The sequence below is a fragment of the Tachypleus tridentatus genome, chromosome 7 (genome assembly GCF_004210375.1).
Source record: "Tachypleus tridentatus isolate NWPU-2018 chromosome 7, ASM421037v1, whole genome shotgun sequence".
NCBI classification, from domain to species: Eukaryota; Metazoa; Arthropoda; class Merostomata; order Xiphosura; family Limulidae; genus Tachypleus; species Tachypleus tridentatus.
Genome location: NC_134831.1, coordinates 59,509,858 through 59,536,812, shown reverse-complemented (window position 1 = coordinate 59,536,812; position 26,955 = coordinate 59,509,858). Strand labels below are relative to the sequence as shown.

The following is a 26,955-nucleotide window of genomic DNA, read 5'->3' as shown; positions in this document are numbered from 1 at the left end:
ATCCCACTATTTGTTGGCAAAAGAGTAGTCCAAGAGTTGGCGGTGGGTGGTGATGACTAGCTGCCTTCCCTCTAGTCTTACACTGCTAAATTAGGGACGGCTAGCGCAGATTGACCTCGTATAGCTTTGCAGGAAATTCAAAACAAACGAAACCAAACCAAATTTCGAAACACATCAACTTGAATAAAAACAACGAATTTTGGACTGTTCTTAAAAATGTAAGACCATTTGATATGTGATCAACTCTAATTGTACAAAATTAAAAATGCATCTATCCCTTATACGATATTAGATTAAGACAGAACTCGTTTAGCATTAATTTGTACAAATTGTCAATTGATGTCGCCATTCAGTGGCTCAGTAATAAGACTGTAGGCTTATAACGCTAAAACCTGGGTTTTGATAGTAGTGGTGAAACCAGTACAAAAATCCCATAGCACAGTCTTGTGCTTGTCCACGAACAAACAAACAGTAGTTTTCAAATCCTTAACTAGAGAGAAAATAACTAGTGGTAGTTTGATTTATTTTAAACTCTGCGCAAAGCTAGCCGAGCTTAAGTTACCAGTGGCACACTAGAAGGAAGGCAGCGAGGTAATGTTAACTAGCTAACTCTCGTCCTACTCTTACTACAGAATAGTGGGATTAATCGTAATATTATAACGAACATGACGGGAATTCAAACTCGCAACCCTCAAACGACGAGTCAAGTGTCTCCATCATCAGGCCATACCAGGTTTAAGTAACGCAGAAAAAAAACATTAACTAGAATTATATTATTATTTCCAATTAATGTCTCAAGGAATTTTGTTTCCATTAAAAACCGTTTATACTTATCAGTTGTGGGTTTCTAAGGTTTGAAACAACTAGAAATAAACCGGTGCCCTTGAATTCCAGAAACATTTACACAACAAAGACTTTAAATAATGAAACAGATATGTATGATTTTAAATGTTTTCTGGTTACCATAACAACGAATGATTATAAACAACCGCGCCCGTCTCTAACCCATTTTCAGCTTCAAATGCAACTAAATTTTCCGAGCGTTGGTTAAGCAATGTTACTATGGGAACTAAGAGAAACATGACGAAAATAAGTTTTTGTTTTACCTTTTGCTGCCTTAACATGCATGCAATACACAAAATAGTCTTGATATTAACAAATGCATATACTCCATGAAAGCATGTGCAAAGAGAATATAACAATAACAAAGTGTTTCTAACAGGTAGCAATAGTGCATATCTTATGAAGTAAGACACAGTAAACAATACCTGTAGACTATTGTAACACTTGTTTTTTGCTGCCTGACGAAGGGCGTCTGCTTAAAACGTCGCACAAAATAAATTAGAAAAAAGTTTTCATTCAGATGTGTCAATTTATTATTTATTATGATTTATCGAAATCCCTATATCAGATTGGTGAAAATCTTAGCAAGAGAGCAATATATATTATTTATAATACAAAAATAAGCAAGTGTTTATGCACCAAGAATAGTTACGTCCGAAGGGCAAGCGATTCAAGAAGGGGTCCTCCCCAGTTCATTGCCTTTCAATACATAATTCATCACGAAAGACTCTTCCATGACTGTTTGACGGTCACACCAAACACACTCGTCCTTTTAGCCGCCGTGGGGGTGTTATATAGTTACGGTTAATCCGACTATTCGTTGATAAAACAGTAGCCCAAGAGTTGGCAGCGAGTGGTGATGACTAGTTGCCTTCCATCTAGTTTTACACTGGTAAATTAGAGACGGCTAGCCCAAATAGCTCTCGTGTAGCTTTGTGTGAAATTCAAAAACAAACCAAACAAAGTCTGTACTTGACCCTCCCATGTCTTTCCAAAGGGCCTATACACCGACAATTAGAAACGGCGAACCGTCTAGCGGGTTTTTGTAAAAAGTCATTGCAACATAGTCACAGTCAAGACATGTCCTTTAGTATACCTGGTCGTTAAGTTTGTTTTATTTCATATCCATTCACGGACGAAGACACTTTTGGTATACAAAAGATCATTAATTTACGGAAAAATAAACTGACAGTAAGGAAGGATTTATGTGGCTGTTGGAAAAATAAACTGACAGTAAGGAAGGATTTATGTGGGGTGTTGTCGCCTACACCAGGTACCTCGTCCTAAAATTCACAAAGTTTTCGTCGTCGTCAAGAGCACTTACGTTTACATGCACTTAATCTCGAATTATTTATCAAGGCATCTATTATGAGTTATAATGCATGTTTCTTCTAAACAATGATTTTATATAAGTTACGCAAAATACACATATTTTTTATAAGTCATTCATATTATTTTATTTATTAATATAAGGGAGCGTCATATTAGACCGGTTTAGCAATCGAATTGTTTTTTTTGTTTGTTTGTTTGAAGTTAAGAACAAACCTACACAATAGATTATCTGTGCTCTGCCAAGTACATGTATCGACACCCGGTTTATAGCGTTGTAAGTCCGCAGACATACCACTAAAGACTCTTTTCATTATTTGTTTGCCTAACTAATGCTGTAATTGAAGTAAAAATATATACTATCAGGAAGCTTTAAACCAATGGTCTAGGGGCGTCCAATGGGGCCCGGCCTCCTCTTAGAAATCTATTGTCCTCATATAGTAATATATATAAGGGATCAAAATACCGCATGAGTCATAAAATAACATAAAAGCATGAACACCCAAAATGACAACCACAATACAGAAACAATATAAAACTAAATTACATAAGTGTGTATGATACATCGCTCATCAAATAGATAAATTAGAAATAATAATAAAAATTATAGATTTAAGATGTGTCTGTATCTAAGCATATTTAGTGCGTGCGAAGGCCTCATAAATTCCATATGAACAATTTTCTTTTCATATTGAGTTCGGTTATCATAGTATTTTCAAAGTACCTTTACCTTCGAACTGACACGAAACAAAACAATTGGGAGACAATACAATAATCAGGCTGAATCCTTGACTTTTCTAAACTATATGAAACTCTACATATTCTGATAAGATAATATCTTACATGCCAATCCTAGAATAAATCAATTCATTTCGCTTTTCGATAATATATCATCTTCAATTGGTTGGTTGACCAGCGTTTAATGGCGTAATGCAATGAGGCTATCTGCGCCAACATATTTTTGGCTACATAAGACATTGTTTTCTGATACAACAATACAACCACACATCAATCTGAGAATAATGTACACTGATTGCTGCTTCACATCATATTCTAACTGCTACTAAAAACATTTCATTTTCAGATCAAACAATATCTTTTGTTTAAACCAACCTGAGAAGAATGAACTCTAGTGGCTGCTCCACAACATCCCATCTTCAGGCTAAGTCATTACGCTGTACCAGTGACATATTAGAAGAAGAACACACATCGAACTTGATTACTGCAGATTAATCTATGAATATAATTAAACACAGGATATGGATCAAGGTTAGTACAAGAATTACAAGTATAGGAAGTTTAGCATAATAATTAGATATACAATAATTTTAGGGTCATAATACAGAAAATCTATAGTAAGTTTTGAATAAAAATTTAAAAAATATATAAATACACTCTATAGGAAACCCAAACATAATCTTTACAATTAATATTAGGCACGTTATATTATATAACAAAGTTTCGTGAAGGGGAAGCTATTATATTAGTGACTTTTCTTGATTAATTTTTCTTTCGTTTTATCATTTCCATACTTTCAAATTGTCTGAGAATTGGATAATGAATAAAAATATATTTTCAGTTTGCCTCGAAACTTAACAAGTGTGTATATTTAATAATGCAATACATTTACAAAACCGTGATACAGTTTTGAAATAGAAATGTTTGTAGCTTGAAAACTTTCACAAAGACAGGAATATCTTTTTTAATTTGTGAATTTTATCATCTTCTTGAGTTGTATTTTATAAGATGTTTAAAGGACTCATAATTACTTGATTCAAAACTATATGAAATCATGAATTATACATATACATATCCTTATTAACGTAAGTAGTGTTAAAAACTCGTAAGTGGAGTTCCTACAAGTATTTTATGAACTTTTCATCACTAGCTGTTCCTGAAGTTCGAATTCCCATCACACCAAACATGCTCGCCCTTTCAGTCGTGGGAGCGTTACAATGTTACGGTCAATCCCACTATTCGCTGGTGAAAGAGGAGCTCAAGAGTTGGCGGCGGGTAGTGATGACTAGCTGCCTTTCCTCTAGTCTTATACTGCTAAATTAAAGACGGCTAGCGCAGATAGCCCTCGTTTAGCTTAGTGCGAAATAAAAAAAAACAATAAAAGAGGCAGTAATTCAATTTTTACTTTTCATATGTTTGTTTTAGAAATTTTGCGCCAAAGTACGTTCACAAAGGACTGCATGCTCATAGCCGTTCCTAGATTTTAAATATTAGATTACAAGGAAGACAGATCGTCAATAACACTCACTTCAAATGCTTTGGTTACTCTTGTCTGAACAAATTGTGGGACGGGAATGTCTTTTTATACTGAAGACTGAATGTGTTATTTAAAAAAAAAATGTTGAATACGCAAATCGGTAACTCGCATGAGAATTTCAGACGACATAAATTTGCGGTGGAAAGGAATACATCAGAACTACATGTCGACATTGTGTAGCGTTTCGTAGGTATAGTGTGAAGTCATAAAAAATGGAACGCCTTTTGAAAGAGTTCGTAACAGCCCATTCAGATGCAAAATATTGATATATTCAGATCATAAAAAATGTGCTCATATTGTGCTAAATATTATTGGAAAACAAAACAATGTGGATCAGTTTGAGACGCCAGGACCACCTAGAAAGATAACTGCAACAAGCCGTATCCATCTTAGTCTTGGTTAGCAAATTGTAAGGCGTTTTGCTATAAATGGAGAACCTGCGAATACAAATATCAGAAACAAAGGAAAACTTCTAGTGCTTCAGGAAACATAATCAAGAAGGCAAATCTAATACGCACAAGTTGCTTCCATGAAATATATGTTCAACCGTTGCATATCTCAAGCAGCCAGGAAATGAAAGAGTAGTTTACTTTATTCCATAAAAAGAGATACCGGTCAAGCCTCCTGAAACAGTGCCTGGAGATTTTGGGGCGATTGGACTTTTGGTTAGAGACTGATAAATAAATCGTTGTAATTGAACAGTTGACAAAATACAGAAAGCAGTAGAGAGTAGAGGTATAGTTTGGATGACAGCTTTACTGCGTAGCCGTTTGCAATACAAACTACACTGCAGAGCTATTTTCTTGGTGCACCATCATCAGGTACAGCACAAAAGAACGTGGTAACATGAAATATAACGAAGTGATGAAGTTCCAAAATAGTTTTCACATAATGTATTCAATCTTTGTAGCACACCCACGACCTCAATGTTTTTATTGGAAAAGGACGTGAACTGTGAACCCCATTTTTTCACATTCGGAATGTGCTAATCGCTATAACCTACGTCCATGCACTCTACATTAGTAATTAACACTAAAAGAGATGTGTGTTTGTTCCAAGTTAGGAACAAAACTACACAATAGGCTATCTGTGTTCTGCCCGCTACTGGTATCGAAACAAAGTTCCGAGCGTTGTAAGTTCGCAGACATACCGCTGCACTACTGGGCATAATCTTTTTAGTATTTATCTAACTTGTACTCTAACTTAGTAAAAAGTGTAAAACTATCAGAAATCTTTACATCAGTCAGAGATGTAGCCAAGAGATGTCGAAGGGGGTCAGCCCCCCTCTGAAAAGGTCTGGGAATATTAATTATATATTATGTTTCAGCTTTTATATAATAATAAAGTCATTTTGTATCATTTAATTAAGAATAAATAAAATTTCTATAAACGCTAACATTTGTTTTAATGATCATTCTATTAGAAATGTAGATCAATTTCAGCTTTTCAATTTACTGCCACTCCTTAAAATTATCTGCCCCTCCTGAGTGGAAAACTTGACTGAAACCAGTCTAAACATAGTATTGTTCGTTAAACTGTAGAACATTCCTTTAAAAAGGCGCCAAATATCAAAGAAATATATATTCCTTGAGTTTTCTGGTCGTTTCGTAATCATTATTTATATATTTATTGTCGTCACCGTTTGAATAACTTTCGTCTTTATGTATTTACCAATATGTTTATATACTCTTCCGCTGTGTATTTCTATGATTATAGTCATATAGATTATAGAGTTGCAATAATATTCAGCAAAGGTCTACTCAATTATATGTTATTATGAAAGTATTCCTATATACATCTTTACACACTAGTTAATGTAAAAGTTCTTGACATACGCACAACAATGCTCAATAGGAGCTTTTTTGTATTACTTTAGCATGACGTATTGAATTTTTCGTTGTTGGTATTCTAATACGATATCACGTGATAAGTTGTAACAACAAAAATAACATTCATAGCAATGGAAAACCGCAAAGTATAAAACAAACTCGAACTCCGAACATATTTCAAAATAACAAAATGTAAGGTACAAAACGTATGTTTTTCTTATTCGATTTATTTTTACATTATTACCTGATAACTTAGGGTTCAGCTTATAGCTGTAGTTATCATAATTCTTCATAAATATGCCAAAAACACAAGCCCATTTTATTGGGTTTGTTTCTATTCAGTTTCAACATTTATTCTAATTGAATGTTATATTTAATTTGTGCTTTTTTTTTTTTTTAGATATTGGACTGAATAGAAGCAGTGAGATCATACGACAACCAACCATCCGTAAAGTTGAACTACTTAATAACATCCACAGTCTATTTGCTTTTTTAAATATTTATATATCCACTCAACAGTATTTCAGTCTTTTTACTTTGCAATGCGATAATAAGTAAGCTATATAAAACTGATTTTTTGTGATCCGAATAAAGTTTTAGAAACTGAAATTCAGTAATCACAAAAAATCCTATACTAGAATATTCGTACATTATGGTTAGAAATAAGGAACTTCGCTGACAATAAAGAGTGAAACTACAAATGAGATAAAATTAAAAAATAACGCTAATATATTACATGAGAGTAACATTAAATCTTATTTTCTTAACCCTGAAATTAGTTGCATAAGGTCTACCCTACTTTAATGCATCTTAACGTGGAGTAAGAATAAAGAATAACACATATATTACATGTAATGATATAGAGTAGATGAGTGGAACCTTGATTTATTACGCTGTATGACCTCTTACTCGGGAGTCTAAACACCCGAGTAATTATTCATAGTTTAAAATGAGGAAAGAATCGACAGCTTGATTAGTAGCGTTACGAGTAGTAGCGTTTATGTACACATAAACATACTTGTTCTAAAGAAACTTCACAAGAATTACTTATCCCAATATAGAATGTTTAAGTTCAGCTTTTCCAAAACACTTTATTGATCAATGCTTTACTTTACGAAGGGTAGACGTTAAAAAGAGAAGAGCAGACTTACACCTAGTATCTGAGTAGACACTCCTGTTGGTTAGTCCCAAGAAAATACACGATTCTTTCATCATGAATAACAGGAGATAAAACAAATATTTCACCTCTACTTTTTGCGGTTGAATTGGTCGTTTAACTTATCACAATGACCTTTTTTTCAAGATCTGCTGTTAACCTACACAAGTTTGTCTATTCTAGGATAAACAACCACCACCATTCTCCAGCAGCAACGTACTAAAAAATAGGTCTTTGCCACTGTACATGTGTTTGTCGTGACCTAGTTCAATTTAATGTTCATACACATATCACCTCTGACTGCATACAGCTGTAGGCTCAAGGAACACATTATGAAATTATTGTTACCAGTCTGCTAAAATAAAAAAAAATCAAGCTTTTAGCTTAAAAAAGTTCGTTTAGTAAAAATGTTCAGTGAAAACTCGAATTTATTCGTAACAAGTAAGACCTGGAAGGACATAATTACGTTATATTTAGTAGCAAAAGCTTAACTTGCTAAAGAAGAGCTCGGCAATGCTTTTCAACAAATCCGATTACTTTCAAATAATTTAGTGGTGATAATATCTAACTTTTAATCTGATTAGAGACAAGACACATTTTGATACAACTGAAACGAAATCGTCTGAGAAAACGTCTTTCCTTCGTCTTGGCAGTGCTCCAACACAATGTAGGATATGTTAACTCAAGAACATTAATTTATAATAAGGCATATGTTTACCTTCTTATTACGTCATCCTTGATTTTTACTCCGTTTTACCTTTTCCTGATGTTAATTAGACTGATATTAAATTATTCTGTTTTATTTGATAGTAAATATTTAGTCAATAGCCTATCTAGTTTATTGCGACTTATATTATGTACAACAAACACAATTACTAACCTCTCCAGAGCTCAAAGTGTGGAGCGTCTTCAGTCGACTCGAACCCTGGACCTTTCGATACGTCCGGCACACTAACCAGTCGGCTGCGCTAGGCCGAATGTTTTAATGTAAAAAAAATGAACTAATGATTGGTTTAAATGTTTGTATAGAATTGGCTAAAAAGTAGGTAAAATCAACATTTCGAAAATTAAGACAAACGAGCCAGTTTAACTTGCGAAAAGTAATGTCATGACATCTTATTCTACTTCTAAAAATGTACGTTAGCAATCGTATTTTATAATAACTGATAGAAAATACAGTCTGAGATCCAGAGTTTAAGCGAATTTCCCTTTAGCTTTCACCTGAAGGTTCAACTATTAAACAATTTGTCACGACCGATTGCATGTCATCATGATTAACATTGAACTGATTGTTGTCATAGTAACAAAGACAGAATACACGTGAACGAGTAATCCAAGCCAAAGCCCCTAAAACATGGTGCATTAATAATAAATAACATCCTTATAGCAGAATAGGTATACATACACGAACTCTTTACATAGAATACACACACATATGTACGTAGATGCGCTAATTCTCATATGTTTTCATATTCTGCTTGTGTATTTCCATTTCGATTCTGCTACATATAAACAACAGTTGAATACCAAGTGTAGATCATTTATACAGATATACGTTAATTGGTACAGCGGTGAGTTTACGGATTTACAAAGCTAAAATTAGGAGTTTGATTTCCCCTAGTGGACTCAGCAGACAACTCGATGTGCCTTTGCTATAAGGATAACACACATGTAAATGTTTACTGTTTCGTCTGTAAAAAATAACTTTGATTGACAGTAGAGGGATGAAATTTTCAACTCATAGTAACCAATGAAAAATGAGGAAATGATATTAAAATGTTAAGCTTCATCAGTTACCCTGAATCAGACTGGTTTCGAAATATACAACACACGTAACGTGGAAATAGACCAAGCTTAAAAAACAATAATAATAAAATATGACGTAAAGCTGTATAGTAGCTCAGAGAGGATAGGTATGACAACACCAATTCAGAATTTATGTTAGGACTTTGTAAAAGAAAGATCAAGTGAAAACAATGATGTTAAAATGTTTTATTTGTCGCGTTTCAGTCCATTCATTGAACTAAAATGGTTTCGAAGTAGACAGCTTTAGCAACGCGAAGTTGGTTTGAATTTCGCGCAAAACCTAAGAATTAAGAAAGAATTAAGGCCAGAATCATACTCATTAGTTTAATTTTTTCTTCAGTAGATTTTTACAGATGAAATTTATCATTATAAATTACGATTCTTGAATACTAATCAAGAAATTTAACATAACGTCATTGTGTTTTTTTAGATAGAAAAAAAATCACTCGTACAAGAATCGGCCTGGCATTGCAAGGTGGTTAAGGCACTCTATTTGTAATCTGAGGGTCGCGGGTTCGAATCCCCGTTACACCAACTATGCTCACCCTTTCAGCCGTGGGTACGTTATAACGTTACAGTTAATCCCACTATTTGTTGGTAAAAGAGCAACTCAAGAGTTGGCGGTGGGTGATGATGACTAGCTGCATTCCCTCTAGTCTTACACTGCTAAATTAGGAACGGTTAGCGCAAACAGCCCTCGTATAGCTTTGGACTTAATTCATAAACAAACATAAAAGAATCTGTTTTATTGCACTTTTCTCTGTTATTTTATCTGGTTAGCATCTACTGTGCCAGTGGTGAAATTATTATTTTATTTTTTTTTACCGATACGGTAGTATTGTTTGCCCTTTCCCTCTCCCACCAACGCACAAATGAACACTGCTAATTTCTGCAGAACGAAGCTACAACATTGGAATATACACATTTTAATACTTAGAAAAAAAAAAGTTAATTTGAAAACGTTTTCAAAAGTAGAACCTAAACCACGTGGGAGTAAAACCTAAAGAGCAGTATTTTATACAGCAGGGTAGCATTAGATCCAGGGCCGGATTAAGACCTTTATAATCCTTAAGCACTGAAAAGACTATGGTGCCCCATATATATGTAATTTAGAAGAAAAACAACTTCATGAATTTTATACTGACCAATACAGACCTAGTTTAGGTGAGGATAAGTAATAATAAAATGTTTGTTTGTTTGTATTTGAATTTCGCGCCAAATCACACGAGGAATATCTGCGCTAGCCATCCCTAATTTAGCAGTGTAAGACAAGAGGGAAGGCAGTTAATCACTACCACCCACCGCCAACTCTTGGGCTACTCTTTTACCAACGGATAGTGGGATTGACCTGACATTATAACAACCCCACGGCTGAAAGGATGAGCATGTTTGATGTGACTGGGAGGAGAGAATAAAATAGGAGAAGAGTATGTAGTGGAGTGTAAGGAAGTCCGACAAAGTTCTCATACTTCCCACAATGACTATTTCCGTTCCTTCTTTGAAATATCAATTCTTTCAAAACATTTTTTTTTTGGGTGTCCCAGCTTTACTGATGCCCTAAGCATGTGCTTAGTCTGCCGATTGGCTAATCCAGGACTGGGTTAGTCTGTTTTGAATTTTGAGGGCTGTCTGCGCTAGCCGTCCCTAATTTAGCAGTGTAAGATTAGAGGGAAAGCAGCTAGTCATCACCACCCACCTCAAACTCTTGTGTTACTCTTTTACCAATGAATAATGGGTTTGACCGTCAAATTATAACGCTCCCACAGCTGAAAGTGCGAGCATGTTTGGTGAATCGATAACTGATTTCACCCAATAGTATCGGTAAAAAACGTCATCGTAAGTCGAAACTTTATTTTGACAATATGATTTATCGGACCGTACCGTCTTACGTTCACCACTGACAAATGCAGACACTTCTATTGTGTAATAAAAAGGAAACAAAACCAATTGTCTACTGATTCAGAAACTATAAAAACTGTTTAGGGAGTAATATGATCCGTTAGAGTAAATAGTCACAAAAAACACACATTGAATTACGGTAATTCATAAATGGAACGGAAGTAAGAAAAGTTATTTTTATTTTTCTATTATAAAACTTTTGATAGAGAACATGTACACTAAAATATCTCCTGAGGCCCACTATATCTCATCTAGATCTATCGAATAATCCCAATTGAGTACACTCCTGTAAATTATATCTGGCACAAACATCAACCACCTGAATAACCACTGATCATAACAAATACCAGCTCATAGCAATCTTCCCCAACTACTACCTATAGTCTAGCCATGTGATCAGGGCGCTCGACTCGTAACCTGTGGGTCATGGGTTCTAATCCCTGTCACACCAAACATGCTCGTCTTTTCAGCCGTGGGGGCGTTATAAGGTACCGATCAACCTTACTAGTGGTTGATAAAAAAGAGACCCAAGAGTTGGCAATGGGTAAAGATGATTAGTAGTCTTACGTCTAGCCTTACACTAGTAAATTACGAACGGCTAAAGCAGATAGTTCTCGTGCAGCTTTGTGCGAAGTTCAAAATAAACAAACAAAGAACACGATCTCAGGCAAAGATTTTCAAGACACACCAGAGAACGTGCTGACTGAAGAGACATACACGTTTATAACAAGTGGTGTGATAAGACGGGATAAATTTAGAAATAAACGACAAGGAAACTTTCAATCTTTCTTTCCTCATTCACATCGCACTGCAGTAAAGCCTTTTAGCGAAATAAATGTTCGCAATTAAAACTTCGTTGTCACTACGTTAATTATTTGTGTTTCTTGTTAAACAAAATGCTACACAATAACCTATCTGTACGATTACCATCTTGCCCACTACAAGTATCGACACCCAATTTTTATTGGTGTAAACCCTCAGACCTACCACTGAACCACTAGGGTCTTAATATTTTTTCTTTTATTAGCCAATGCAATTACTACTTATTTTGTTCCCTAATCGCTTTTGCTTACTACCACAATGGGCCAGGCGTATGGTACTGGTTAGCATATCGGACTGTGGATTGAGGATTCCATATTTGCGTCCCGCTAACTTACAACTGGAAAAACAATTGCGATCCACACCTTTGGGCTGTGGGCACATTATAAAAATGGACGAAAAAATCCCAATATTCGTTTCAGAATCTTAGTCTCTCTTCATGTGATGATCCATCCATCCCAGGTCCATTTTAAAAAGCTATCTTAAGGATCCCAGTTTCTCTTCATGTGATGATCCATCCATCCCAGATCCATTTTAGAAAACTATCTTAAGGATCTCAGTTTTTCTTCATGTGATGATCCATCCATCCCAGACCCATTTTAGAAAACTATCTTAAGGATCTTAGTTTCTCTTCATGTGATGATCCATCCATCCCAGATCCATTTTAGAAAACTATCTTAAGGATCTTAATCTCTCTTCATGTGATGATCCATCCATCCCAGATCCATTTCAGAAAACTATCTTAAGGATCTTAGTCTCTCTTCATGTGATGATCCATCCATCCCAGACCCATTTTAGAAAACTATCTTAAGGATCTTAGTCTCTCTTCATGTGATGATCCATCCATCCCAGACCCATTTTAGAAAACTATCTTAAGGATCTTAGTCTCTCTTCATGTGATGATCCATACATCCCAGATCCATTTCAGAAAACTATCTTAAGGATCTTAGTCTCTCTTCATGTGATGATCCATCCATCCCAGACCCATTTTAGAAAACTATCTTAAGGATCTTAGTCTCTCTTCATGTGATGATCCATCCATCCCAGACCCATTTTAGAAAACTATCTTAAGGATCTTAGTCTCTCTTCATGTGATGATCCATCCATCCCAGATCCATTTTGGAAAATTACCTTAAGGATCTTAGTCTCTTTTCAAGCAGATGTACAGTTAATTAGTTCCCTTACCCTTCTAGTCTATCTGTTGAAAATTGTAGATGTCTTGCGCAGATAACCCTTGTGCATCTTTCGAAACAAACACAAAATAATTTAAACAACTTCCTTCGTAGCTTTAAATTTATTACACACATCAATCAATCTTTCTTTTGCCTATTAACTATTTTCGTCCAATAAGGCAAAGCTCAATTTTTTTCTGTACCATTACGTTTAAATATTATATATACACTTTTCTGAGATACGTTACTTTGTAACACAGCAAAACCTGTATCAATTTGCATCAACTAAAGTGCATGTTTAATCTGTTATAAAATAACAACATGTGAGGACAGACCAGTGGTCAGCATGCCGGACTATGGTTCCGTGGTTTGTGCCCCCTCATTACAAAAAAATTACTCCGCAGTTTTGGGTGGGTCATAGGTTTGTTATTTGTTTTGTTTTTGAATTTCGCGCAAAGCTGTGCTAGCTGTCCCTAATTTAGCAGTGTAAGACAAGAGGGAAGGAAGCAAATCATCACCACCCACCGCCAACTCTTGGGCTTCTCTTTTACCAACGAATAATGGGGATTGATCGTAACGTTATAACGCCCCCACGGCTGATAGGGCGAGCATGTATGGTTCGATGGGGATTCGAACCCGCGACCCTCGGATTACGAGTGCCTTAACCACCTGGCCATGCCGGGCCGTGTGTCATAGGAGTTGGGACAAAATTACACTTTTCGATTACAGTAGCCCACAATTTGGGTAGTGTTTACTAGCAGATTTCCCTCTAGTCTATCACTTCAAAAGTAGAGACTGCTAGGGCAAATACCTCTCGGATTATTTTGCACGACTTTCAACAAGCATTCAAACAATCCCTATTTGAGTTCGGCTTAATTCCAGTCTTTTGAAATGCATAACTGTACAGGGTGGCCCGTAAATCCTTACCCATCCATATATCCTATGTATCCAGTGTATCTGTGTGCTGTCCCTCATTCTCGCTGCATAATATCATGCGGCGCCATGTTCTGTGAGACATTTTCCTCACCATAGCAGGGGTTATTGTTCCAAATGCCGTGGTAACAGCTGCCTTCAACTCATCATTAGTATTATAACGTTGTTTATAATATATGGATGGGTAAGGACTTACGGGTTACCCTGTATTAGGCGACTCCATGTTCTGTGAGACATTTTCAAGTGTAAATGGGCTTACATCGGCCATATTTCTCTGAAAAAAAGAAACAAATTTATAATACATGCGTAATTGAATATAGCATAATAACATATGGATGGGTAGGGACTTACGGGCCACCCTGTATATTGGCATAACATTAACAAAAAAAATCAGTCCAAGGCATTTTCTCGTAGCATACAACAAACACTATGAGGTGTTTCTTTAAACAACTATATTCCTGCTAATACTAATTTTCATCACTTGGTTGTCCAAGGAGCAGATAAAAGGTATTATTTAATATCAACTTCGATTTCCAAAATTTATCATTAGTTTATTGGAAAGTCGCTTCTGTCTCCTGGTTGTTCTTAGCTTCAGACATGGCATATGCGCACGTCTCCAAGCAACAAACCGAAGCATAAATTGCTGTCGTACGTATTGTCAAGGTAATCACTTTACTCGAGGTGTATGCGTACTTATCAAGAATTCGTTGTCAACAGACAATTCCTTGCGTGTGAAACTAAGCTTCATGTTCGATCTTTGTTTTAGGAGAAACTTCTTTTTTTTTCATATGAACTATTTCCGACTACCTATATCTATTATATATATTAAATTAATTCTTGATGGTCCATCTCTACCTTTCTTCTAATAATCGATTTCAGAATCACAGCTGTATCTGAAACGTTTTATAATTTCGATCTTACTCGGGGTTCGCACCGAACCTGGTTTTTGAATTTGATCTTATCCTCTGGAAAAGAGATAATGTTATTATTTGAATGGATTAGTTTTAACATTTTTTTTTTTTGTTGTTGTTCTAGACGAGTATAACATATTTGTGCATATTACATTGGGTGTTGTACAGTGTAAAAACAGTTAACTGGTATGACTTCCACTCTTGAGCGCGAGACATGTAACACAAGACCAATCAAAAAATAAAGTGCAGTGTTCACTGCGCCCTTTTTAATATGTCTGTCACATATTAAGCTCTCAAGGAAAAGTGTGCAAAACCTTATGCATAAAACAATAGTCCTTGAAGTCATTCTCCAAGTCCAAAACGTTTACCTTATGAATTTTTTAGGCTGAATAAGGGATAATGCCAGATTTGACATTATTAATGCCTAACTCGCAAACATTTTTGTACTAATTACAAGTGGCCACAGACTAGTTTGTTCTGCTATAAACTGAGTGTGTATCTCAAACATCTAATATTAAAGTAATTAGCTATGGTGATTTTAGTTTTAATAGACGTAGTTGTGTATAACTAATACACGTCTTGATTAACTTATTATTATACGTTTGTCAACCTTTCGCAATCAGCCTGATATACCACGAAATATATGGTAACAAGTCCAGGTTGGACTAGCAATGTCGACTTTTACGTTTTCTTATTACTCTAAATACGTCGATTACTAGCCAATTTATGAAGGTCGTGGGTTCGAATTCCCGTCACATCAAACATGTTCGCTCTATCAGCCGTGGGAGCGTTACAATGTGGCGGTCAATCCCACTATTCGTTGGTAAAAGAGCAACCCTAGAGTTGGCGGTGGGTGATGATGACAAGCTGCCTTCCCTCTAGTCTTACACTGCAAAATTAGGGATGGCTAGCGCAGATAGCCCGCGTGTAGCTTTGCGCGAAATTCAAAACAAACAAAATTTCTGGTGTAAAAGCCCTTGATTATCCATATTTGAAAATAAAATGAGGCATATGATTGGTAATTACTTCCTTGAATGCTCTGAACTGAACGTAATATCTACGTGTGATATATAGTGTGATGTACACACACTGTAACACATATAGCATAGGACATTCTTGTCAATTTCATCCTCAACGACATTTAAATTTAATTCAGACTGTAACCATTTCAGAAGTCTTCACGATACTTTACTCACAACCTAAATGTGTTTAAAATCAGCCAACAGTATGTAAAAAATGAAACTGCTAATACACAATATTTTATATTTGTATTAACGTTAACCACAATGTCATAGATGAAAATTTAACTGGAAGTAAATATCAACTAAAAATACACATTAGAAACAACAATAATACGTAAATACTACTCTTTTCTGCTAATTAAAAATCGCAGGATCATAGCAGTATTTATTCTTCGATAAAAGTTTTAAGCGTAAGAGTCAAATTTTTATTAGAGGCCACGTTTTTCTTACAGGTTAAATCTCGAATTTCTTATTGTTTCTTAGTGTCTAATAAGCTGATGTTTAAAGAAGAGAAAATACGATAGTGGAGGTGCTAACCTTCAGCCAAATTATATGTGATAGCGAAATTAAATAAAATCATATCTTTTATCTGTACCTGTTTGTAAATGCGTGTTAGAAACCAACTCTTAAGCAACCTTAAACCAAACTTCTATGGTCACTACTCCTATATATCCAAGGGTCTTTGTAGTGTTTTAATTCAAGAAATGTGTGAGGTACTGAATAGCTCGCCAATGGACAGCCAGTAGTCAGCTTCCGAGAAACCACTAACGATACTCTCAAAGGTGTTTTGCACTAAATCCATGTTAGAAAACAAAGATTAAAGTATTGTTTCCAAACTTGAATCCCAGTTCCTTACTTTGTCCACACACAGTAGTTATCTCTGCCTTTTACCTTTATCAAAAATGTTCTTCTATAGGTCCTCGGTCCCGGCATGGCCAGGCGTTTAGGGCGTCGACTCAATCTGAGAGTCTTGAGTTCAAATTCCCGTCATACCAAATACGTTCAACCTTTCAGTCGTAAGGGAGTTATGACGTTACCGTCCATTTCACTATTCGTTGGTAAAAGAGTAACCCAAGAGTTGGCAGTGGATGGTGATGCCTTCCCTCTAGCCGTACACTGTTAAATCATGGATGGTTAGCGCAGATTCCTCTCATGTAACTTTGCGTGAAATTCGTAAAACAAATAAGCAATTACGGGTCCTCAAGCTTTGATTTAATGGCTAGGAAAATGTTTGAGCTCTACACAACAACACGAGCATTACCGTATACACAATATATATGTCTATAGTATGAATGTTTGTATATTCATCAACAAAGAACTCAATATACAAAGGAACCGACAAAATAAAATAAAAAATAAACTGAAAATCGAAATTTGTTAAAACTCGTATAATAGCGTTAACAGTAAATAACACGTTTGAAAAAAATATACATTATCAAATGATAACTTATATACTGCCTTAAGCACCTTTAGGCTTAAAACATTTAGATCGGCATTATTTTAATCGGTTATCGTATATTTTCGAAACCAGTTCGAATTCTATCCAATGTGATGCTTATGTTTATAAGCGCAGTGTTATGGGCCCAGCCTAGTAAGGTGGTTTAGGCGCTCAACTCGTAATCTAAGGGCCGCAGGATCGAATCCCTATTTCACCAAACATGCTCGCCCTTTCAGCCGTGGGAGCGACACAATGTAACAGTCAATCCCGCTATTCATTGGTAAAAGAGTAGCCCAAGAGTTGACGATGGGTAATAATGAGTAGCTGCCTTTTCTCTAGTCTTACACTCCTAAATTGGGGAGGGATAGTCAAAAGCCCTCGTGTAGCTTTGCGCGAAATTCAAAAACAAACAAACACAATGTTATTGCAATGTCACTCGGAAATAAATTACTAGTTTATTTTGAGTTTGGTAGATAATTCGACAGATCCAAATGTCATCAACAGACACGCGCGCTCTTTGAGCTACAGGGAAGCCATAACGTGACGGTCAATCCTACTAATCGATCAGAGCAGCCCAAGAGTTGGCGGTGGGTCTTGTTGACTAGTTACCTTCCGTGTAATTCTAAATTAGAGATGGTTAGCACAAATATCCATCAAGTAGTTTTTCGCTAAATTTATCAAACAAGCAATAAGTCTTCAAGAACTTTTAAAGTATTTTCTCTTAAGAATAAGACGGATAAAAATATTTGGGAGTTTGATACGAGAAAATTTTCTAATTTGTTGTGTTAAATGATTGAGATAAAACTTCAAGATTTTGAAAATAAAGGCCAGATCTCATGTGAAAGTTTTATTTTGCCAACAGGATGACCAACTTGAATAAGCTGCCCTCAGCTGTAATGGAGGTCAACATTTTTTGGAGGTTTAAACGTAGCATCAGTGATTTCCTACAGAATAAAGGGCGAATTTAAATTTTTATTTTTCTCGTTTTGAAAGACTTAACGATCCCTTGTTATTCGTAAGTAATCTTACTGGACAGAGAGAGGTTTTTTAAAATAATATTGTGATTCTCATAATTTAGAAATTCGAAATTTATGACAATGTGATAAAATAAATCCGAATAAACTCTCATATTCCTAAATCTAGTTATTTGTATCTTACTATTTGTTTTCATTTCACACATGTAGATTGTTCTTGACTCAGAATGTCGACACTGTATTGACGCTATATTTTTCATTGCAATATTTATCTTTAACCCTACTTGACCAAAATCTAACCAGACGACAGTAAATAAAACACACGAGATGAACGTCCAAAATGCAACTTAAATCTGTATAATGATAAGTTATTATACGTCTCTTAGAATTTACGGGCTATGAAAAGTTAAAGTATTAATTAGAATGTTGTTGGTTTTTTTCTTAGAATTTCTTCAGTGTTAGTTATAAGGTTTAATACACGCACATATTTTTACGCTTGTGAACATTAATTTACAACATTAACTCAGTGTACAGATACGGGACTAATCTAAACACTATAAATCAAAAGCTGAGTACAAAAACCTTCAATAGAACGTTACACATCGTAAGTAGACTGAATTTATATGTTATCTTCTATTTTTTTTCGTCATTTTCAGTTTAGCCTTTGTTCTAAAACACTATCGAAAACAAATAACTGGAAGACGTTCTTGAGGAGTTACGTGACATTTCATACTTTTTTGCCAATCGTGTTATTTAAAACTCTAGACATCTAAATATTTCATAATTTTTTTTCTGAAGTTACATCTTGATCAAAACTAATACTTATTAAACAACCAATTACATTATAACAATATGTAGCAAACTGCAGATGTAAACTAAACTTTTCGTGTATGTTTATATTCAAACACAAAGCTTAACGATAGGTTGCCTGTCCCTGTGTCAACAGTAGTGATCGAGCCCCTAATGTTAGCTGGACTAGATTTATAAAGAAACATTATCATAATGTGACCCTTATAACTTCAGCTTACAAAGCTGCCTTTGAATGTTATTTTTAGAAGAATGTACGTAAATTTAAAAAGTTCTACCAGTTCTTAAGCAATGGCGTCACATGATACGTATACACTGTAAATAAGGGGACTGAAGCGTAAACGGTCACTATTGATAAGAAGCGTGTTATGAAATGACCTTATTTCAAACTAAATAGAACGGAAAGAGAATGCATTTCTACAATCCTATATAATCAGTTGCAATGCAAAATTTTCTAAACATTTATATTTACCTTTTCAGGATCAAGATCATTTCGTAATAACAGGAAAAAACAAACAAACAAAAACTTAAGGATTGTATTTTACAACCATAATTATTCTGTCCTGACACTAAGTTTTCACATTTTTCATTACTTCTTATGTGAAAACAAGACTGTATTTAACGGGAATGAAGTATGTCAGTGGTACATTTCATTAGATATCATGAACAATCAAATGTATACTAAGTTAAAAATATAGTATTTGTCTCTCTTACCACATAACTTCCTTGTGGAGGTCGTAACCTAAATACGTCAGAATGATTGGAAATGATGTTAAACTAAATTAGAGATGGCTAACGCAATTATCCATCAAGTAACTTGGCGCAAAAATTTATCAAACCGACACACAATGACTTTTTTGACATCTCATAAATTATCTTCTCTTTAGAAAAGATGGGTAAGAAGAAATCTTACATCTAGAAGATTGATAGGGAATGAAAAACTGTTAAGGTTAGAGTTTTAGCTCTGTTTCATATTATTTTTAATTATTAATTAAAACGGTAGAGATTGGAAGTCTTGCTGAAATACAGGGTGGTCTGTTGTTAATATTAGAATATTTTTACTTTTCTGTACGTCTCATAAAAGGTGGAGGTTAGGAATTTTACATTGTAAAAACTTAGGGTGGTTAATTTCTACTTTAAGTCTGTATCTAAATATATATATTAAGAAAGTAACTGTCTTCCCCAAATGGCTACAAACAGCGAAAGGCAATAGAAGTTGAAAAGTTGTGGGTTCTAACTCTCAACTTCTAACTGATTTTCCTTAGTTGCTGGCTAGTTCGACATCTGCGTCTGGGTGTTGTCTGATAGGTGGAATATCGTCAACACGTTTAGGAGCTATAACCACATATATTATCCGTCATGAGTTTTAATTATGAAAAGGGCTGGTAGTGGAAAAGTTAATTTTGGTACTTGAGTCTCTTTGTAATATATTTTTTTTATTTATATTAGTTTCGTATTTGTTGTTTTATAGTCGTGACTGAAAGATCGCACATTTACAATAAATGTATTTGATAAGTTGTGGATCAAGCCCATACGCAGAATATTTGAAGAAGTGGTCCAATTTGTGAGATCAAAAGTCAACACATATTGTGCCATAAGAAGATACGCTCTAATTATATAAGCATATTTTTAACATCACAAAAATAGAGGATTGAACCAAACCTCCTTGTGTACGTGCACGTGTGAAAAAAATTGAACATATAAAAAATTTAATTTGCATAAGCATAACATGAAAATGAAAAAAACAGATAAAATCAAAACATTTTTATGTTATAATATATAATGATCTAGAAAATTTAAAACACTTATGTATTCATACTTATGAAAGATTAAAAGCGATGACACAGAACATAAGCAGATTGCTGAATTTCAGTGATTTGTGTAATAATAAAATTTACTGGTGAAAATAGTACAGTTTTGACCAATCAAAACGATGCATTTAAACAATGCTTGCACTACCACGGTGGCTAGAACCACATGTAATAGTTTTATATGAAATACTTTATTTTCTCAGTATTAATTCACAGTAAATTACAGACTTCTCAAAGTACGAATAATGAAAAACTGAACATTCTTGATCCCCAGAAGATAAAACAAAATATTTGTTTGTGAATTTTAGTTAAATATCTCATGAAACGTCTAAAGCATCGCCACAGCTATAAAAACAAATTGCCACACCAAGACCTTAAATTTAACAACGGCACATACACAGATGGACATACATTCACAAACTGTTGTCATGTATGTTTAATAAAGAACACGACAATTTTTGCCATGGAAAGATTGGGAATCAAACTTCTAGTATCCAAAATTTTATAAAAGTACATTAATATAGTTTACACTTATTGTTGAAACTTTACCATTTAAACGTAAAGTGATATCTATAATCATAAAGTGTAGTCTATGTATAGTACTTCAAGTCACTTGAATATTCATACAAAGTGCAATCTATTTCTGGTATATGGGCCCGGCATGGCCAGATGATTAAAGCACTATTCCTGTAATCTGAGGGTTGCGGGTTTGAATCCCCGTTACACCAAACATGCTCGCCCTTTCAGCCGTTATAATGTTAGTCAATCCCATTATTCGTTGGTAAAATAGTAGCCCAAGAGTTGACGGTGGGTGGTGACGACTAGCTGCCTTCCCTCTAGTCCTACACTGCTAAATTAAGGACGGCGAGCGCAGATAGCCCTCGAGAGGCTTTGCGCGAAATTCAAAACAAACAAAATTTCTGGTATATAAGCACTTTATTATCCATATTTGAAAATAAAATGAGACATAAGATTGGTAATTACTTCCTTGAATGCTCTGAACTGAACGTAATATCTACGTGTGATATATAGTTCTTTGAATATCTGTATCTAATATACAGTGTTGTATGTTTCTTGTATTTGCTCCCTTGGATATCTATAACTGAACATAATACGCTATTTACATTCAGTACTTACTTATTTAAACATTCATAACTAGAATACAATGTCTCCGCAGAAGCACGGTGGTATGTCTGCGAACTTGCAATGCTTGAAACCGGATTTCGATACCCATGGTGTGTGTAATGTTCAATCCCTTGAATACTTAAAATAGAAAATAATACACTATCTAGTTGTATTAGTGACGTTTGGAAGCTTTCTTTAACTACAACGAATTCAAATCTTCTAAGTATTTTTTTCACAACAAACAAAGTACAACATCCTTTCTGACAATTAGTAATACGAGATATTATTTAAAAAAAAATTAAAATACCATATGTATTATACGTTTCCATAACCACCACAAAGCATTACACCTTTCTGTCAGCGTGTCTTAGGAGTTTTCTTAATTGAGTATCCTCTGCGTATGGTATTTGAAACCAATCATAAGAAAGCTTGAAAAGAATGTTGAATATTGCAACAGATTTGCTGTTATACATTTATTTTAATATCTGCGTTTCTTTCAGTTTGATGCAAATGACGTATATATATTTGGATGTGTATTGCGCAAATCCTGCTGTTATCTAAATTTTTAGAAGGTTCTTGAGAGTAAGAATCAATATGTTTCACAAAAACACTAGTGTATCTTCAAATATTGTTGAACTTTCGAGAATCTCGCTTCATGAGTATATAAAATCAAGCCATCACAAGACGCCGAGAAACAAGCAACAGAATATTGTTTGGTCCTTACAATCAGTATACTATGAGCTTCGGAAGCTATAATTGTGATAAACGCTTTCTAGTCAGAAAACTGATATATTTGACCAGGAACGTTAATAGATTTCGAATATTACGAACCACTCAATTTCAGAGAACTAACTTCAGACGTTAGTATTTCCACGAAGATAGTTTTTTTGGGTTTTTTTCCTTCCACTGTAAAAGTAAGCTTGTAAATTGCATTGGGTCAAACAAGTATAGAGCTAGCTAGCATTCCCCTCAAGTGAAGTGTATTTGTGCATCAACATAAAGTTAATTTGTTTGTCGTGAACCTGAACCGTCGATATAATATCCAGTTCCGAAACAGACAGAAGACTGAATATTGTTTGCAAGTTTAAGTTTTTGTATATAAATAATTATTTGTAATAACCGTTATTATAAATTGTATTACTGTTTGTATATTAAAATATATTTGTGTTAACAAATAAAATTGCGTGTATCAGTCTTGTTGGTTAATGTCATAAATATGATACATATTAACATTCAGTTAACTTCCACATTAAAATCTCCGGCTATTTGAAATCTTAATACGAAGTGTACGCAACATGATGAATCGGAGACCCGTGCAAAATAAATAATAATACATAACAATATGCTTACACAGTATTTTATACAATAACAAAAAACATGGGTCTAATACAAATAGTATTTATAGATACTTAGCCTGAAACAAGGAAACTTAACTTATTCATTTCACTAAAAATAATACAACTATATAAGTGCCGATTTATTGCGTCCAACTAACTGCGTTACAGAAACTAATATCTGATCTCTTTAAGAGACTAGGGAAGTACTAAGCACAGAAGGAACATGTTCTGCCATAAAACACACTACATGACTACCTAAGGTAGAACTGAGATCGATGGGAAGAAATTGTACCATATAGCTAAAGAAAAACTTTTAAACAACGAAGTAAATGTAGAGATGGCTGATACTAATCCTTCAAAAAGAACGCAAATAATATAGTAAGGATGGCAGTTGGATGATATTAGCCATCCCTATATTTACTTCGTTTCTGAAAAGTTTTTCTTTACTTGCCTTTTTTTTTTTATATGGTGTTTCAATAGAAATAGGAAGGTTGTAATTATAACCAAGTTCTAAATATAGCGAGGTTACAACTGCAATATTTATCTATTATTGGCTCGTAATTCCTGTTTTTTTGGAACACCAAATTTTGTAACAAAGCTAACTTCAACAGATAATGATAACAACGATTATGCTAGAATTATGATTTTTTAAAATTACTACTACTTAATCAAGCTAATAAAATCGGATACCCTGTTTGAAACTACGTCATCTCAGTGTATTTCGTCGATACCATCATTTTGGTTTTTGAGCTATCATGAAATAAAAAGAAGTAGAAGAAAGAAGAACAAAAAATTCAAACTTGTGATATTTACAGATATTTTCAAAATTTGTGACTCACTCATTACGTAGATATTGTTATAAAAGGAAAACTGTATAGTATTGTGAAATTCTGATATTCCATGGAGGAGATATTTAAAATACAATTTCGATGAACAATCCTTATATAGGCAGTACTGCCACCTGCCTGATAAATACTTATACAGATTTTAGTAAAAACATTTTCCTGTATCAAAATTATGCAGCAGGCTGTTTATGTTCATCTTACAAAATACCTTTTATGTATTACTCATTCATAAACCGTCCCAATTCCGATAATTAATAAAAACTAGTTGAGGTACTCGTACCCTGGACGGAAGTTATGTAAATTCGCAATTAATGAAAGGCTATCTTAGGATAAGAAAAGTTGTTTCTTTTACGATAATTTATAAAAAAAAAACACCCATAAAAACAGCAAAACACAAAATAAGAAACCATAAATTTGAATATATCTCCTCATGGACCCAACAAACCTTCATGCCAAATATTTTGAAGATCCATCAACAGGGGAAAAGTAGTGGTAAAAAAAAAAAACACCCGCAAAATGCAAAATTGAAAATTTGTATTTCCTCATGGACCTAATGAACATCCATATCAATTTTGGTAAAGATCCAGCCACACACTGCGAAGTATTTACATAGACATACAACAGATGTACACTATGTCTGCGAGTGATGTACTCATTACGTCATATCTAAACCTTAAGAACGGAGAAAAATAAAGTTTTCCGTGACAGGAAACGGAGCCAAAACGAGAAAATCGTGACCCCTATTGCAAATGCAAAAAGGATAAAAATTTCTCTAAGTCCGGAGTTGCAAGTCGCGTAATTAAAACGTTTTTCCAATATCATTCAAGCAAGAGTTCCATTATAGAATGATGTGTATTTCTTTAATTTCGATAATTTATAAGAATATAAATATCGTTTCTTTAGTTGTTTTACTATATTACTTTTCCGCTCAAATTCTGCAATAAGGGTGCATCATTTACAAAAAGAAAATGCAGTTTTTCATTGTTTTCAAACCCCAAGTTTAACAAACAGGTATTCCTATATGGAAAATGTCTATATATAAATCATGATTTTCTTTTACGGATTCCAAATATAATTACACATGTATACAACATGCTAATGTCCCCAACTCCTTAATAGACTATAAAAAAACAATAAACAGAACATTTCGTAATAAAGGTTTTTAACCAATAATAAAACATGTTGCATATATGTATGTATACACATGTTTATTATAAGTATCATATACAAATTATGCATTGTCATATCTCTTGTTTATTTGTAGTAGCGAAAGAAAATTTAGTAAAAATTGATGTCAGATTCTATTCAGAAGTAACTATGAAACATTAACAACACAATTTTATTGTAATAAATATAATTGTAATTAATTTTCCATCTGATGGTTTTTATACGAAAAACTAGTGTAGCTCTTTTTCTGTGTCGTATTTTAACTTTTATATTATCATATGTACTCTTCCTACTCTCATGATTACGCAAACGGTTACAGTTACTTTGTGGGGAGGGTAGCTGCCACAATATCATACCTACAGTGTCACCTACTTTTCACTTTTATGCACAGTTAACTACATAAACCGCTACTGCACCATATACCTCATTTTGCTAATATTAAAAGTGGCCCTGTATGGCCAGGTGGGTTAAAGTTATCGATTCGTTATCTGAGGATCTTGGGTTCGAATCCCCGTCACACTAAACATGCTCGTCCTTTCAGCCGTGGGGGTTTTATAATGTTACAGTCAATCCCACTATTCGTTGGTGCAAGAGTTGGCGGTGGGTGATGATGACTAGCTGCCTTCTCTCTAATCTTACACTGCTAAATCAGGGACGGCTAGCGCAGATAGCCCTCGTGTAGCTTTGCGCGAAATTCAAAAAACAAAAACAAACAGTAAAGTACCCGTAACCGTATTCTGAATTAGTGTCAAAAAATTTAAATTCCAAAATAAAATAAAATATTTGTGTCAAAAACGTAAACAAACATTGAATATTTCTAATTTTTGAAGTTCCTCATGTAACCCAATTAAATATCTAATACTGAAAAAAAAACAATATTTGGTATAAATTAATACATATTTTTTGTATTTTTGTCGCTACCTTGTTCTGGACAATGTCATAATTTGTTTGTTTGTAGTTTAAACACAAAGCTACACAATGAGATATCTGTACTCTACTCACCATAGGCATCAAAACCCGCTTTTTAGCGTTTTAAGTCCGCAGACAAACAACTGCGACTTTGCGATTCGTTTTAATTTGTGAACCATTTATTCTACTTAATATCTGACGTTAGGGCTAAAGAAAAGTCATTAACAGAAATTTGTCAATTTGCATCAATTTTATGTAATTCGTAATCTCAACTCAGGTTACACGGAGATACAGGCTAAACATACAGTTTTAATACTGTATTAGAATCTCTTTTAAATTATTTCTGAGTAATATGTATTAAAAATGTATTTCGATTTTATTATGTAACAATAATAAAAACAGGTTTCATAAATATATATTTGTCCAATTGAAAACGCTTTAAGAAGAGCCATAAAGACTTAATTTATGATTTCTTGATATTTATATATTCGTACCTTCATATTTAACTGGTATTTTGAATTTGAATGACATAATATAACAATTTCACA

The 26,955-nt window shown here is 34.2% G+C and overlaps 1 protein-coding gene across 1 annotated transcript in view; it reads right to left on the bottom strand.

Annotated features, from left to right (window-relative positions):
• Positions 1 to 26,955, bottom strand: part of LOC143255758 (choline transporter-like protein 1) — a 75,593-nt gene that overhangs the window by 39,638 nt on the left and 9,000 nt on the right. The window contains exon 2 of the mRNA XM_076511936.1: positions 8,313 to 8,400. The gene's annotated coding sequence lies outside the window, so the exon portion shown is untranslated. The remainder of the gene's footprint in view (positions 1 to 8,312; positions 8,401 to 26,955) is intronic.